At 35.8% G+C, this 14,040-nt stretch overlaps 1 protein-coding gene and 1 non-coding gene across 3 annotated transcripts in view; one reads left to right on the top strand and one right to left on the bottom strand.

Moving 5' to 3' along the window:
* Positions 1 to 14,040, bottom strand: part of SESN1 (sestrin 1) — a 113,980-nt gene that overhangs the window by 34,958 nt on the left and 64,982 nt on the right. The gene's annotated exons all lie outside the window — the stretch shown is intronic.
* LOC137769729 (U12 minor spliceosomal RNA) lies at positions 12,781 to 12,896 on the top strand. Its single transcript, XR_011075047.1, has one exon. It is a non-coding gene; the product is annotated as a U12 minor spliceosomal RNA (small nuclear RNA).

The following is a 14,040-nucleotide window of genomic DNA, read 5'->3' as shown; positions in this document are numbered from 1 at the left end:
CCACCATCACCCTGATACCAAAACCAGACAAAGACACTACAAAAAAAGAAAATTACAGACCAATATCACTGATGAATATAGATGCAAAAATCCTCAACAAAATACTAGCAAACAGAATCCAACAACACATTAAAAGGATCATACACCACGATCTAGTGGGATTTATCCCAGGGATGCAAGGATTCTTCAATATACGCAAATCAATCAATGTGATACACCATATTAACAAATTGAAGAATAAAAACCATATGATCATCTCAATAGATGCAGAAAAAGCTTTTGACAAAATTCAACACCCATTTCTGATAAAAACTCTCCAGAAAGTGGGCATAGAGGGAACCTACCTCAACATAATAAAGGCCATATATGACAAACCCACAGCAAACATCATTCTCAATGGTGAAAAACTGAAAGCATTTCCTCTAAGATCAGGAACGAGACAAGGATGCCCACTCTAACCACTATTATTCAACATAGTCCTGGAAGTCCTAGCCACGGCAATCAGAGAAGAAAAAGAAATAAAAGGAATACAAATTGGAAAAGAAGAAGTAAAACTGTCACTGTTTGCGGATGACATGATACTATACATAGAGAATCCTAAAACTGCCACCAGAAAACGGCTAGAGCTAATTAATGAATATGGTAAAGTTGCAGGATACAAAATGAATGCACAGAAATCTCTTGCATTCCTATACACTAATGATGAAAAATCTGAAAGAGAAATTATGGACACACTCCCATTTACCATTGCAACAAAAAGAATAAAATACCTAGGAATAAACCTACCTAGGGAGACAAAAGACCTGTATGCAGAAAACTATAAGACAATGATGAAAGAAATTAAAGATGATACCAACAGATGGAGAGATATACCATGTTCTTGGATTGGAAGAATCAACATTGTGAAAATGACTATACTACCCAAAGCAATCTACAGATTCAGTGCAATCCCTATCAAATTACCAATGGCATTTTTTACGGAGCTAGAACAAATCATATTAAAATTTGTATGGAGACACAAAAGACCCCGAATAGCCAAAGCAGTCTTGAGGGAAAAAAACGGAGCTGGAGGAATCAGACTCCCTGACTTCAGACTATACTACAAAGCTACAGTAATCAAGACAATATGGTACTGGCACAAAAACAGAAACATAGATCAATGGAACAAGATAGAAAGCCCAGAGATTAACCCACGCACCTATGGTCAACTAATCTATGACAAAGGAGGCAAAGATATACAATGGAGAAAAGACAGTCTCTTCAATAAGTGGTGCTGGGTAAACTGGACAGCTACATGTAAAAGAATGAAATTAGAATACTCCTTAGCACCATACACAAAAATAAACTCAAAATGGATTAGAGACCTAAATATAAGACTGGACACTATAAAACTCTTAGAGGAAAACATAGGAAGAACACTCTTTGACATAAATCACAGCAAGATCTTTTTTGATCCACCTCCTAGAGTAATGGAAATAAAAACAAAAATAAACAAATGGGACCTAATGAAACTTCAAAGCTTTTGCACAGCAAAGGAAACCATAAACAAGACGAAAAGACAACCCTCAGAATGGGAGAAAATATTTGCAAACGAATCAACGGACAAAGGATTAATCTCCAAAATACATAAACAGCTCATTCAGCTCAATATTAAAGAAACAAACACCCCAATCCAAAAATGGGCAGAAGACCTAAATAGACATTTCTCCAAAGAAGACATACAGACGGCCACGAAGCACATGAAAAGATGCTCAACATCACTAATTATTAGAGAAATGCAAATCAAAACTACAATGAGGTATCACCTCACTCCGGTTAGAATGGGCATCATCAGAAAATCTACAAACAACAAATGCTGGAGAGGGTGTGGAGAAAAGGGAACCCTCTTGCACTGTTGGTGGGAATGTAAATTGCTACAGCCACTATGGCGAACAGTATGGAGGTGCCTTAAAAAACTAAAAATAGAATTACCATGTGACCCAGCAATCCCACTACTGGGCATATACCCAGAGAAAACCGTAATTCAAAAAGACACATGCACCCGAATGTTCATTGCAGCACTATTTACAATAGCCAGGTCATGGAAGCAACCTAAATGCCCATCAACAGACGAATGGATAAAGAAGTTGTGGTACATATATACAATGGAATATACTCAGCCATAAAAAGGAACGAAATTGAGTCATTTGTTGAGAAGTGGATGGATCTAGAGACTGTCAGAGTGAAGTAAGTCAGAAAGAGAAAAACAAATATCGTATATTAATGCATGTATGTGGAACCTAGAAAAATGGTACAGATGAGCCGGTTTGCAGGGCAGAAGTTGAGACACAGATGTAGAGAATGGACATATGGACACCAAGGGGGGAAAACTGCGGTGGGGTGGGGATGGTGGTGTGCTGAATTGGGCGATTGCGATTGACATGTATACACTGATGTGTATAAAATTGATGCCTAATAAGAACCTGCAGTATAAAAAAACAAACAAACAAAACAACTAATACTAAACTTTCATTGGGTTATTTGTATGGAAATATGTTAATATAAATGTTTCAGACATTAAAAAAAAAAAAATCAGTAACACATTTGAATATCACTGTTTTATATACATGCCACATCTCCTGATCTGTACACTAGAACTCCCAGTAGGTTTGGAGAATCCATGCTAGTCTGTAGCTCCCTATGTTGTTCATCCAAGGCTTGAGTCAGGCTTTAAGGCTCAGAGAATGTTCCTAGGATTTCTGCTGGTTCTAAAAGAGTGCCGGGGAAATCTAGTTCAAAGTCTCATTCCCATCAATGCCAAATAGAGCCTTAAAGAAAAGGCTCTTGGAATCACAACAGTTCAATTATGGTTTACTGAATTACAAACCAAACTTGGCTTCCAGTAGAACTTTTATTTAGGCTGTCCCGGATTTGGTCTATAACTGAAAGGACTGTCAATCCTTCTAGCCTTTCTCCAGAAAACATGAATAAAGTCAGTCCCATCCTTCAGTGACATACATGCCAATATGATCAATAATAGCTTTTATCCTAAAACACAAAAAGTTGACCTAATAAATTCTTCAGTGATGCACTTTGGAATTGTTATTAACAATAAGGATATTATTGATATCCAAATAATCTTTTGTGTTTGTAATAGGCAGGTCTTTAAATAATGTATTTGCTCTTTACAATTAGAACGTGCTTTAAATGTCAGAAACTTCAACTTTCAAGTATTCAACCAGATTAAAAAAAGAACCACTGTACTCTAATTTGTGCATTACAAATGTACAATTAAAATCTTAAAACCTTAAAATACTGCACACTAAATTTACAAATTGATGGGTTAAAAAAAATCTAAACTTCAAAAGATAGCAGAAAAAAGTATGTGGATCGGAGAAAGAGCAAAGCAGAGTCAAAAGCAGCGCAGGATACAGTTCAAATAGGTCACATTCAACTTTTGACTTTCCCAAAGAACAAAAAAACAAGCTTAGCAACAGTTTTCAGCCAATCAGAAAGCAGACAAACAGGTAAGGACTCAACTGATCCAGATACCAATGAAGTCCAACCTTCAGTGTTTTTTTTGTTGTTGCTGTTTTTTGCTTTTTTTAAAAAATTATATAGTGTCAGAGCAGAACACAAGTTATAAAACAGGATAGACTGTCCTGGGTTAAAGAAAGATAAAATCTCTTCACCAACCCTTAACAAAATATATCAGATTTTAGTAATGTAGTGATAATTTTGTTTACATCCTTATTGTGCCAGATCCTGTATAAAGTTATCTTTAAAATATTTGTGTATTTGTAATAATATATAGAATTTTGTGGGAAATTTTCTTTCTTGTCTGTGCATAGAGGATAAGGGTAGGAAGATGTATAAGATTCTTTTCTTCTTAAATTCCCTAATACTCAATTTCTAAAATTCACGGGGGATTGGTGGGGGGGACCCAATAAGAAAATGCTACAGTGCAAATCCAAAAATGTAAATATGATTAAAAACAACCACATACAAATACAGCCTTCAAAACAATCAAGCAAACAACAAATTGTACAGCGCCATTCTATGTAATTTTTCCTCCTTATTTCTATCACTCAATACATATTCTTGAGAGAAGAAAGTTTTCTGAGGATTTAGAAGGGATTTTCAAAGAGTTACAGATTTCATCATTGTAATGTTTAGTGCAAACCTCAGTATTTGCTCAAATTGACAGTGTTACTTGCAATAGAGACACAAAAACACTGTGAAACAATAGTTAATAATTTTCTTCATTCTGCTTTTGGCTTGCCAAATTTATTAAGTATTCTAAAGCAGTTTCTAATATTTTCTGTAAAAATCTTCAAGAACCACCTTTTGTTTTTTTCTTCAAGTACTGCTTAAATCATTTGCTAGTTTTAGTTCCCTAAAAAAAAAATTACTTTAAGTAGATCAGCTTGACTTGCCATATCATCAATTATATACTGAACTTACCATGCACTAAAAAACGTAAGAGATTTGCTACTGATACTGTAGGGTGCTGTCAAAAATGTATACATGTATACTTCCTCTCAATATTTCATTGTATTCTATACATCCCTAGGAAGGTAGGGGGAAATTAAACAAATATTTGGAGACTAACTCTAGGTTTTATTTATTGGCGATATCCTTACTTCATCCTTTTCCTCTGTCCTCAAATGTCACAGATAACTAAGCTATGCTGTATCAAGAAAAAAATGTATTTTCAATACATCATTTGGGAAAGAGACACTCTACATCAAGCTCGTATTTTCCTCGGGCTCTGAAGCCTTAATAATTTAAAACAGTATCCATCCAAATATTAATGAAAGTTTCATCAATTACTTAACCCTTATATATCTATACACCAAGGATTGGTTGTGTATGTTTCTGTTAAATTCATAAACCTCTATATGTATGGATATATTGGGCCTATTTATTAAATATTCATTCAACCAATATTAATTAGGCATCTACTATCAGCCAGGCATTTTTTTTCTTCCCAGTCTACCTTCTTTAAAAATAATATCCATGCCTTCTTCCTTTCTCCAACTTCTTATAATTTCCTTATAAGATCCACCTACTGTAGTCTTTTTGCTCCTAAAGGGACACTTGGACTGAGAAATGCCTTAAACTGCAAAGGCAAAAAGGTACAAAGGGCTTGGAAAGCAGGATTCTGTGTTATGCAAAACATCTGATTGTTATTGTAGCACTTAGGTAACTGACTGCCGGTTGATGGAGAGCTTCAAAACCAGTAGCTCAGATTTTTAGTCTAAGATTTGATTTGATTTTTAGTCTAAGATTTGAAGTAGATAGATGCTACACTTCATGGTTGCAGATTTAGTAATATTAACAGCATAGCTAACACATATTTTAGTTAGTATGTGCCAGGTACTGTTCTAAATGCTTTACATGTTTTAACTCTTAACCCTTATAATAACCCTATAGGTAGATGCTATCTTCATTTCAGAAATGGGAAACTGTGAGACAGAGAGGTTAAATACCTAAGGTCACATAGCAAGGGGCTTGAGCAAAGGTTAGAACTTAAGCCTGTCTGACTCCAAAGGCATGTTCTTTCTACTATACCATGATGTTGTCTGATAGTTTCCTTTCCACTGTTAATATTTCAGTGATTGTATGTCCATTAGGAAAGTGGCCAAGGGACCATGAACTTTTCTCTTCATCTCTCCCTATCTTCCCCTGTACTATTTTCCCTAAATCTCTTTTGTATAATTGACTGTTCACCCCACCCTCTGTGACCACCCAAGTCATTAGAACATCATCCCTTTCTAGGAAATCGAGACTGACTCCCCACTGAGCCTACTGCCAGAATAAGAATGCTCCATAACATCTAGAAAACATTATAACATTTTATGTAAAAGGGCAAAATGAAAACATAAATGAAGACAAATTGGCACACAATGATTAAAGTCACTTTAATAGACTTAAAACATAAGAAAATATGGTAATTTTTCTTAGTGGTTAAATACTGTATTGCCTACTCAAAAAAAAAAAAATAGAATTCAGAGTGATTTGGTAGGATTAAATCTAATGATTATCTACACACACACCCCTTAAAATGTTTTCTTCCACATTTGAAAATCAGTAATTTTGGACAAAATAGGTGATTATTATAGACTATTTATATAGTAATATCTCATTATACCTGAATTGACTCGTTTGACAATCTCAAGAAAAGAGTCTAAAACAAGTAAGAAAAAAAAAAAAGTAAAATTGATGGCACAGAGTATATATACCAAAGAATATGTACTGTACTCAGAGGAAAACCTTTGGTTTACCTCTCTTAGACACAATTTATTTTTATTTTGTATAAAATTACAAAAAGCTTGTTTATTTAGTTTCTAAGTCCACAGTAATTTAGAAGGAAGTAGGGACTACTACTGTTTAAACTGACAGAGAAAGAATGATAGTCAACAATTTGATCACGAGGGAAGAGTCAGAAAAATTCTAAAAAGCAGAAATAAGAACTTGGACAGTACAGTAGTAGGCCATTTACTAAAAGTGTACGTTTTTTTTTAAGATTTTTTTTTTTTTATGTGGACCATTTTTAAAGTCTTTATTGGGTTTGTTACAATATTGCTTCTGTTTTATGTTTTGGTTTCTTGGCCGTGAGGCATGTGGGATTTTAGCTCCCAAATCAGGGATCAAACCTGCACCCCCTGCATTGGAAGGTGTCGTCTTAATCACTGGACCGCCAGGGAAGTCCCCTAAAAGTGTACTTTGATGTAAGCCTTAAGGAGCTCTGACAGCACCACTCTCTGACAGATTAGGGTAATAGCTAACCTCCATAATAAAGATTCTTACTCATGTTGTAAAAAACACCTACAAATATTTCTATAAGAAATATAATTTAAAAGGTATGGCGAAACTGGCAAAGTAACAGCAATCCTCATAAGTCAAAAATGACCAATAGGAGGAATCCAAGGAGGTAGGGATTACTGATGCTGGTGGCTATGAATCCCCAGTAACCTAGAGCAGCAGCATACAGATGACAAAGCCTAGGATTTGGGAAACTGGGGGGTGCCAAACCCCAAAAGGCTAAACTATCATTGAAAGCATTAACTAGGAAAAACACCCCATCTACAAAAGGAGGTAAAAAATTTGCCTGTTTCAACTTTCGTTCTTGGTAGAAGGGGTAAAACCTCCTCTGAAAATTTATAAGCACAAAGTGGCTCACATATGAGGAGCTGGGGCCTTAAATCCCTTTACCTACCTGGTCTTAAAAGAAACAAACAAAAAAACAAGGCAAGGATTCAGTTAAAGTGGTTTGGTTATGTCCCCCAGGCTCCAGTCAGAAATATAGATTATCTCTGAAGGAGATAAAATTCTGATGAATATGAGCTTACAATAATAAGACATACCTTGAAAAAAAGCACCATTAGTGAGGTCTGAAGAAACAATAATCACCTAAGGCCTGCAAGACTTCAGGTGTTAGAATTATAGATGCAGAATACCAGTTTAATATGTTTCTTAAATTTTTAAAGGAAATTGAAAGTATGGATGAGGAACAAGAAACCATCAAAAAATAACCAGATTTAAAAATGAATCGAATACAGACTTTATAATAATTGAAACAAAATTCAATGGATAAACACTGTATTCAGCATAGATGAGGAGAAAATTATTAATAAACTAGAAAGTAAATCTGAAGAAATAATCCAGAATGTAGCACATAATACAAAGAGATGGAAAATATGAAAGAAGAAATAAAAAACATGGAGGATCGAATAGAAGGTCTAATATGTATCTAATTGGAGTTCTCGAAGGAGAAAGGCAATATTCTAAGAGATGATGGTTGAGAATTTTCCAGAACTGATTAAAGACATCAATCCTCATTTCCAGGAAGCACAATGAATCCCATACAGAATGACTGAAAGGAAATATATACCTTGACATAGAGTAAAACTGAAAAATTCCAAGACAAAGGGAAGATCTTAAAGGTTATCCAAGAGAAAAGTCAGATTACCTACAAAGGAAAAACTAAACTGACAGTCTAATTTTTAACAATGGAAGCCAGAAGATCGGGGAATAATATCTTTGAAGCACTGAGAGAAAACGGCCTTTCTTGAATTATACTAATATATGTAACTATCTTTTAAGAAAGTGAATGCAAGAAACACATTTTAAGAGAGAAAAAGTAAGAGTCTACACAAATATATCCTCACTGAAGTAGCTTCAGTTCAGGAAGAAGCAAAATGATCCCAGTAAGGAAGTGGAAAAAATGCTACATGTCAACAAAGAAAAGGTTCTTTGTACTTAAGATTTTCAATTCATGTGTAAAATTCTCACCTAAGTAGGATAGTACATTCCCTAAGGATCTTAGATAGGTTTGTATTGAATATATGTTTCCATTTTATTTGCTTAGAGTGGAATGGCCAGCTCATATAAAAAGCATAGGTTTAACTTTCTAAGGAACTGCCAAACTGTTTTCCATAGTGGTTGAACCATTTTTACATTACTGCCAGCAGTGTATGAGAGTTCCAGTGGCTTTACATCTTCACCAACTCTTAGCATAGTCAGTATTTTTCACTTCAGTCAATCTAATGGAAGTAGTGCAGCGGTTCTTAACTGGGGGTGATTTTGCCCTGTTAGAGGACATTTGACAATGTCTGGATACATTTTTGGTTTTCACAACTGGTAGGTAGGTCAGTTGCCACTGACACATACCTGGTACGCTAGGGATTCTGCCAAACATCCTAAAACACACAGGGCAGCCCCTCACAACAAAGAAATACTTGGTCCAAAATGTCAAGTGCTGAAATTGAGAAGCCCTTGTGTAGTAATAATGCATTGTGGTTTTAATTTGCATATCTTGGATAACTATCGATATTAAACATTTTTTTAATGTGCTTATTGGTCATTTATATATCTTCATTCATGAAGTGACAGTTCAAATCTTTTGTTAATTTTTTTTTTAATTGGGCTGGTTGTCTTCTTGCTACTGAGTTGAAAGTGTTCTTTATTCTGAATACAAGACTTTGTCTGATATATGTGTTGCAAATATTTTCTTCTAGTCTATGTCTTGTTTTGATGATTTTCTGCTACATTAACTCCATACAGCAAAAAATAAAGTCATCTTTCTTTCAGAGGCGAGAGCAGGTGGATATTGAAGACAGGGTTAAATAACAATTTTTCTTTTGGTATCCTTGGCTCATAAAAAAGCACTTCTTAAAAAGCAATATTAGTTGATGCTACATGGAAAACTGGGCAGCACATACCATAGAGACAAAGAGAATCTAATACTTAAAAATGAGTCCCCCAATCCTAGGACCTGGCACAGAACAAAGACTGGGCCATGTAAGCAGTGTGTTGAACAAAGAGATACTTTTAAAAAGTCCCCAAACTACAGTTATTTGTATCAGAAAATAATAACACCACCCAAAACATGCCAAAAAATCTGCAGATGAAGAAATGAAAAAATGGTACTGGAATCACACAGTGGTGCCTATTGGTGACGTGAGAGAAGGTATCTTTGAACTGGGTTTGAAGATTACCTTGAAAAATGTACATTAACTGTCTCATGTACATTTAGAGTCTAAACTGTTCACTTGATAATCGTCTAAAATTCTTACAGTTTCAAGACTACTCTGAAATAGAGATTTAGTGTATGAAAATGATGATTTTTAGGATACTTTCTATCCTCTCTGCTTAAGAAAATTATTTATTATAGAACATTTGCAATAATGTAAGCAGTAAATGGGGAACCAAAGTAGCAAAAATGGTCCTGAGTTCTATAAGGAATTTCAGAGAGCTACTATTTCTAAAGATTATATAGAGCTCCGTGTCCTAGATTTTTTCCCTAGCTGTTGATGACTAAAGACACCATTAGGAACAATGGAAACCATGGTTTAAAACACAGTAATTGTACCGAAAAGGTGGTCTCCAGACTAAATGCACTTGATTCATGGCAATTTTACTTCTCAGAACAATTCTTATGAGTAGCGGGGATGATTTTGCTTTATTAAATATTTTTCTTGAGTGTGAATTATTGCCTAAAATGCCATGAATACTGAATTTTAAATGTTGCCATTTTTTCTACCACTTCCCCTCCCCCGTAAACACTCCTTTTTCCCAATAACAAGCAGATTTGTCTACTCTCTGCTTTTCTTAGTAAGGAAAGAAATGTTCATTATTTTCCTATATAAATTTGCATTCAATTAAAGTCTATTTTCCTGAGCTTCTTCAACCCCCTCAGTAAAGTTCTTAGATACAGTCAAAGACTGACAGATAATATAAGTTCTTAGATAGTAAGGTAACCAACAACAGTATGTTGGGTCCCTTCTTTCCCCCTAGTACAAGTGGTAGGTAATAATTAATAAAATGGTCTTTTAACTTGGCCATAGCTTTCCCTGACACTTGGGATTAGAGGCATGTGTCGGCTTCCTCTGATTCCCCATTCTTTGGTCCTGCAATAGCATAAACAAGATCCCTAGCCCTCGAACTCTCAGAATCTGAGCTGTAAAACCTGACAAGTCACTGATAGGACCCCCTGATCTGAGAATCTGGTCTAAGGAGAGGTATAAAAATAAAAAATAAGAAGAATGGGTTCTGGAGAAGCAGGGATATCAGAAAAACTACTTAGGACTATCAATGCCCACAAAGGCCTGAGCAGTGCTCTATGTCCAGAGTATTCATGTAAAGGTGTAGATGCTAAGTAATTGTTTCCTATGCATGCAGAGTATGCTAGGAGAAAAAGACAGTGGGAGATTTCTTCAGTGTACCAATAAATTAGGCAACTGGACTTTTCCATGTCTCAAAATACTATTTTCTCGGCTGCCTAAAATGATTTCATCCATAAGTTTGAGGACAGGGCAGAAACAGATGAAACAGAGGAAGAATAAAAATGGCCAGGACCTGGATTAGAGAGAAATATGTCACAAAGGAAAAATAACTGTCTGAAATTCTCAAGATCCTAAGGTCTTGGAAGGAACCATAAAATCTCACATTATATAATGAATATAACTCTATGTAACTGTGGAACAAAATGAAAATGTATATAGAGTTTTACAGTCCACAAATTTCCCATGGAGTGACTGTGCCATTTCTCACAACCACCTTGTGAGATGGATCTCATTATTCCTGTACTAAGAAGAAACTGGCCAACCTTTAAGTGGCAGAGGTAGAGTCAGATGCAGGTCTGTCTGACTTCAGGTCCAATGTCCTTTCCTTTCCCCTACTCAACAGTTTAAAATGCAGCTTCCGAGCCCGCTCTCAGGGAGCTTACAATCCAGTTGATGATAAAAGACTCAGAAACAATGAGGACAACACTAGGCAATGTGTAATTCTGTGTTAAATTACATGCTACAAACTGAAAATATGCAGCAATGGAGAGTCAGTAAAGGCTTGAAAGATGGGTAGAGGGGAATGGCACAGGGGAGAGAACAAGCTTGATGAACTCTAGAGACTGAAAGGAAATTGTCTTGTCCCTGGCAAGGGATATGAGTTAGTAAGCAGTGGGAAATAAGTTAGGGTCAGTTTTAGGGAGCCTACAAAGCCAGCGAAAGAGGAGACTAGAGAAAGAAAAAGGCAATAATGGAGACCTAAAAGTTTTCTGAGTAGTGATATAAAGTGGTGAAAGTGGTGACTTTCACAAGTGTACAAGATGAGCCCAGGCAAAGGAAACCTGAGTACATCTAAGGAAGAGGTAGTGAGACTAACTATTCCCCTCCTCTTCAGCCTCACGACTTTATCTAACTTCACAGCCTACCCACAGGGATCATTCCTGGACTTGTGCACATGCTCTTCCCTCTGACCACAATTCTGTTCCCTCTAATCCAGGCCCACTTCTCACTGTCAGTCTGAAGTTAAAAGTCATTGCCTTGGAGAAGCCTTCCCTGTCCTCCACACCCACTGAGCACAGTAAATATCTCCCTTACATACTTCCCTGTTAAAGCACTTATCTCTCTGCATTGTAATTCCTAGTGGGCTAGCCAGTCTCTCTTATTAAACTGAAAGCTCCAAAGGTAAGAAATGACGCATCTTGTCCAGCACTGAATCCCTTGGTACATAATGGGTGAATCAGAGGAAGTAAGGAGGGGTATAAGATCAGGAAAACAGATTTAGGGCTACTTTCCCTAAGATTATATGAACAGGTAAGAAGACAGATAGATGTATAGCCATGCTTAAATAAGGAAGAATGTAATGTGGAAGATAGCCTCAATGTCAGTGAAAGAGATAGTCCAAGCCTTCTTTCCTTCTATCTATCCAAAACCCCTTAATGAAGGAGAGGGTTGGATCAGGGTCATGACAAAGGTAGGAAGAAGATATACTTTTTATAACCACTGCTTGAGGATAATAGGCTGTAATTTTTTTAAACCACATTTTGGCCTTAAAGGGAGCGAAGAATTTAACAACTTTCATTTAACAACTCTCTACAGGGAACACAATGCTTTGCAAGAACCCACACAGGATATTTCAGAGCACACTAAGATGAAAGAAACATAATTCCAGCCCTAAGAAGCTTTATAATCCAATAAAGAACCACACACAGTGGAATTATGTTAAAGGTATAAGCAGTGCTATGGCTTCAGATGAGGGGAAGAAGTCAAGAGATCATAAAAAATGTGTCAAGCAGGGAAATGAGGTGACTGAGCTTTGATTTTAGAAGATCAGGAGAAACTTCTAGGATGGTCTGAGTTGTGGGGAGAAGCTAAGTGGAGGTAGACTTTAAGACAGTGTAATGGTCTAGTTAAGGGGTAACTGGATGTATGCCAGAGTGATGAGAGTAGAAATAGAATGCAAGAGACATATTCTGTAAAGTCAAGAAGGCAGAATCTTAAAAATTAATTACGAATGCCTTAAACTTATGAGTAAGGAAAATAATGAGTTGAGGTGATACCTGAATCCTCACTGCTAATGTGAGATGAATTTTTGAGTGGGTAAAGGTTGCTCCTAAGGTGACCTCCCCCCCAAAAAAATTGATTATGAATTAGAAGAAAATTTATTTCCCAAGAAGCCTTTTGCTTCTTTCCACTTTGTACCTAAACAAATACTGTATAAGACAAAGGTGGTGTTGTCAAAGATGGTTTTGATGAGATGCTTATGGATAAGATAGTGAGGTTGCTTTTATTTGTGACTGTTCACTTATGGACAGATGCCTCCAGCTGTTTTTATTCCATAATGTCCCTCTGCAATTATCTTTAGAGCTTAAAGTAGTATGATTAAGTGAAAAGAATCAGTACTTAAAATGAGAAGATCTTTTTCTATGTAGATACAAGGTAACAATCAGATAGATTATACCATTAAACATTTATAAGGAAGAAGCAGTAAAGTATAATGACTAGAAGCATTGGCATTAGGGTCCAACAACCCTGGGTTCCAAGGAAATATTAAATCTCTTTTAGCCTTGATGTCCTCACCTGTATAATGCGAATGATAATATAGTGACCTTAGAAGGCCAGAGGATTACATGAAATCACACACAGTGACTGGAATAATAAGTGGTCAGTAACTATTAGCTCTGAGAGCTACACAGTAAGAGCTACAATACATCAAACCAGCAGTCCTGTCTTATTTAAAACATAAATTAAATAACTCTTTAGCACAGCATTTGTGAAATACTCAAATTTTACTCATCCTTTTGGTGTTTGGGGCTTGAACAATGTGCATTTAAGATTTAAATTATTAGGTATCAATGTACTTTTTAAAATTTAGTATTTGTAATGCTGTTTCTTCTAATTACAATGTTTACTAAGTATCTGCAAATAATTTAATATCAAGCACAACCTAGCCTTAACGATTTTACACATTAAAAGAGAATCTATATTTTAAAAACAATACTGAGTGTTTTCTATAACAATTCTTTGTATACCTTTTATTATTGATATTTTTCCAAGAAAATCCATTGGTCAATGTGGTAGAGATGGCTAGTTGTCCCTAGTGCCGATTCTCTGCTTCTTCTATGGTTAATAAAACCCCAAATCTTTAGTTGGGTATATTGCCACTCAGAGAAAAGACAAATTATCCAGCTCTCCTTGCATCTAGGTGTGACCAAGTTGGTAAACTTTGGCCAATGTGATTATAAAGGGTAATGGAGTGTGCATAATAAATGTC

Source organism: Eschrichtius robustus, chromosome 9, assembly GCF_028021215.1.
Source record: "Eschrichtius robustus isolate mEscRob2 chromosome 9, mEscRob2.pri, whole genome shotgun sequence".
NCBI lineage: Eukaryota > Metazoa > Chordata > Mammalia > Artiodactyla > Eschrichtiidae > Eschrichtius > Eschrichtius robustus.
The sequence above is the reverse complement of the archived record's forward strand: the minus strand, read 5'-3'. Positions and strand labels throughout refer to the sequence as shown.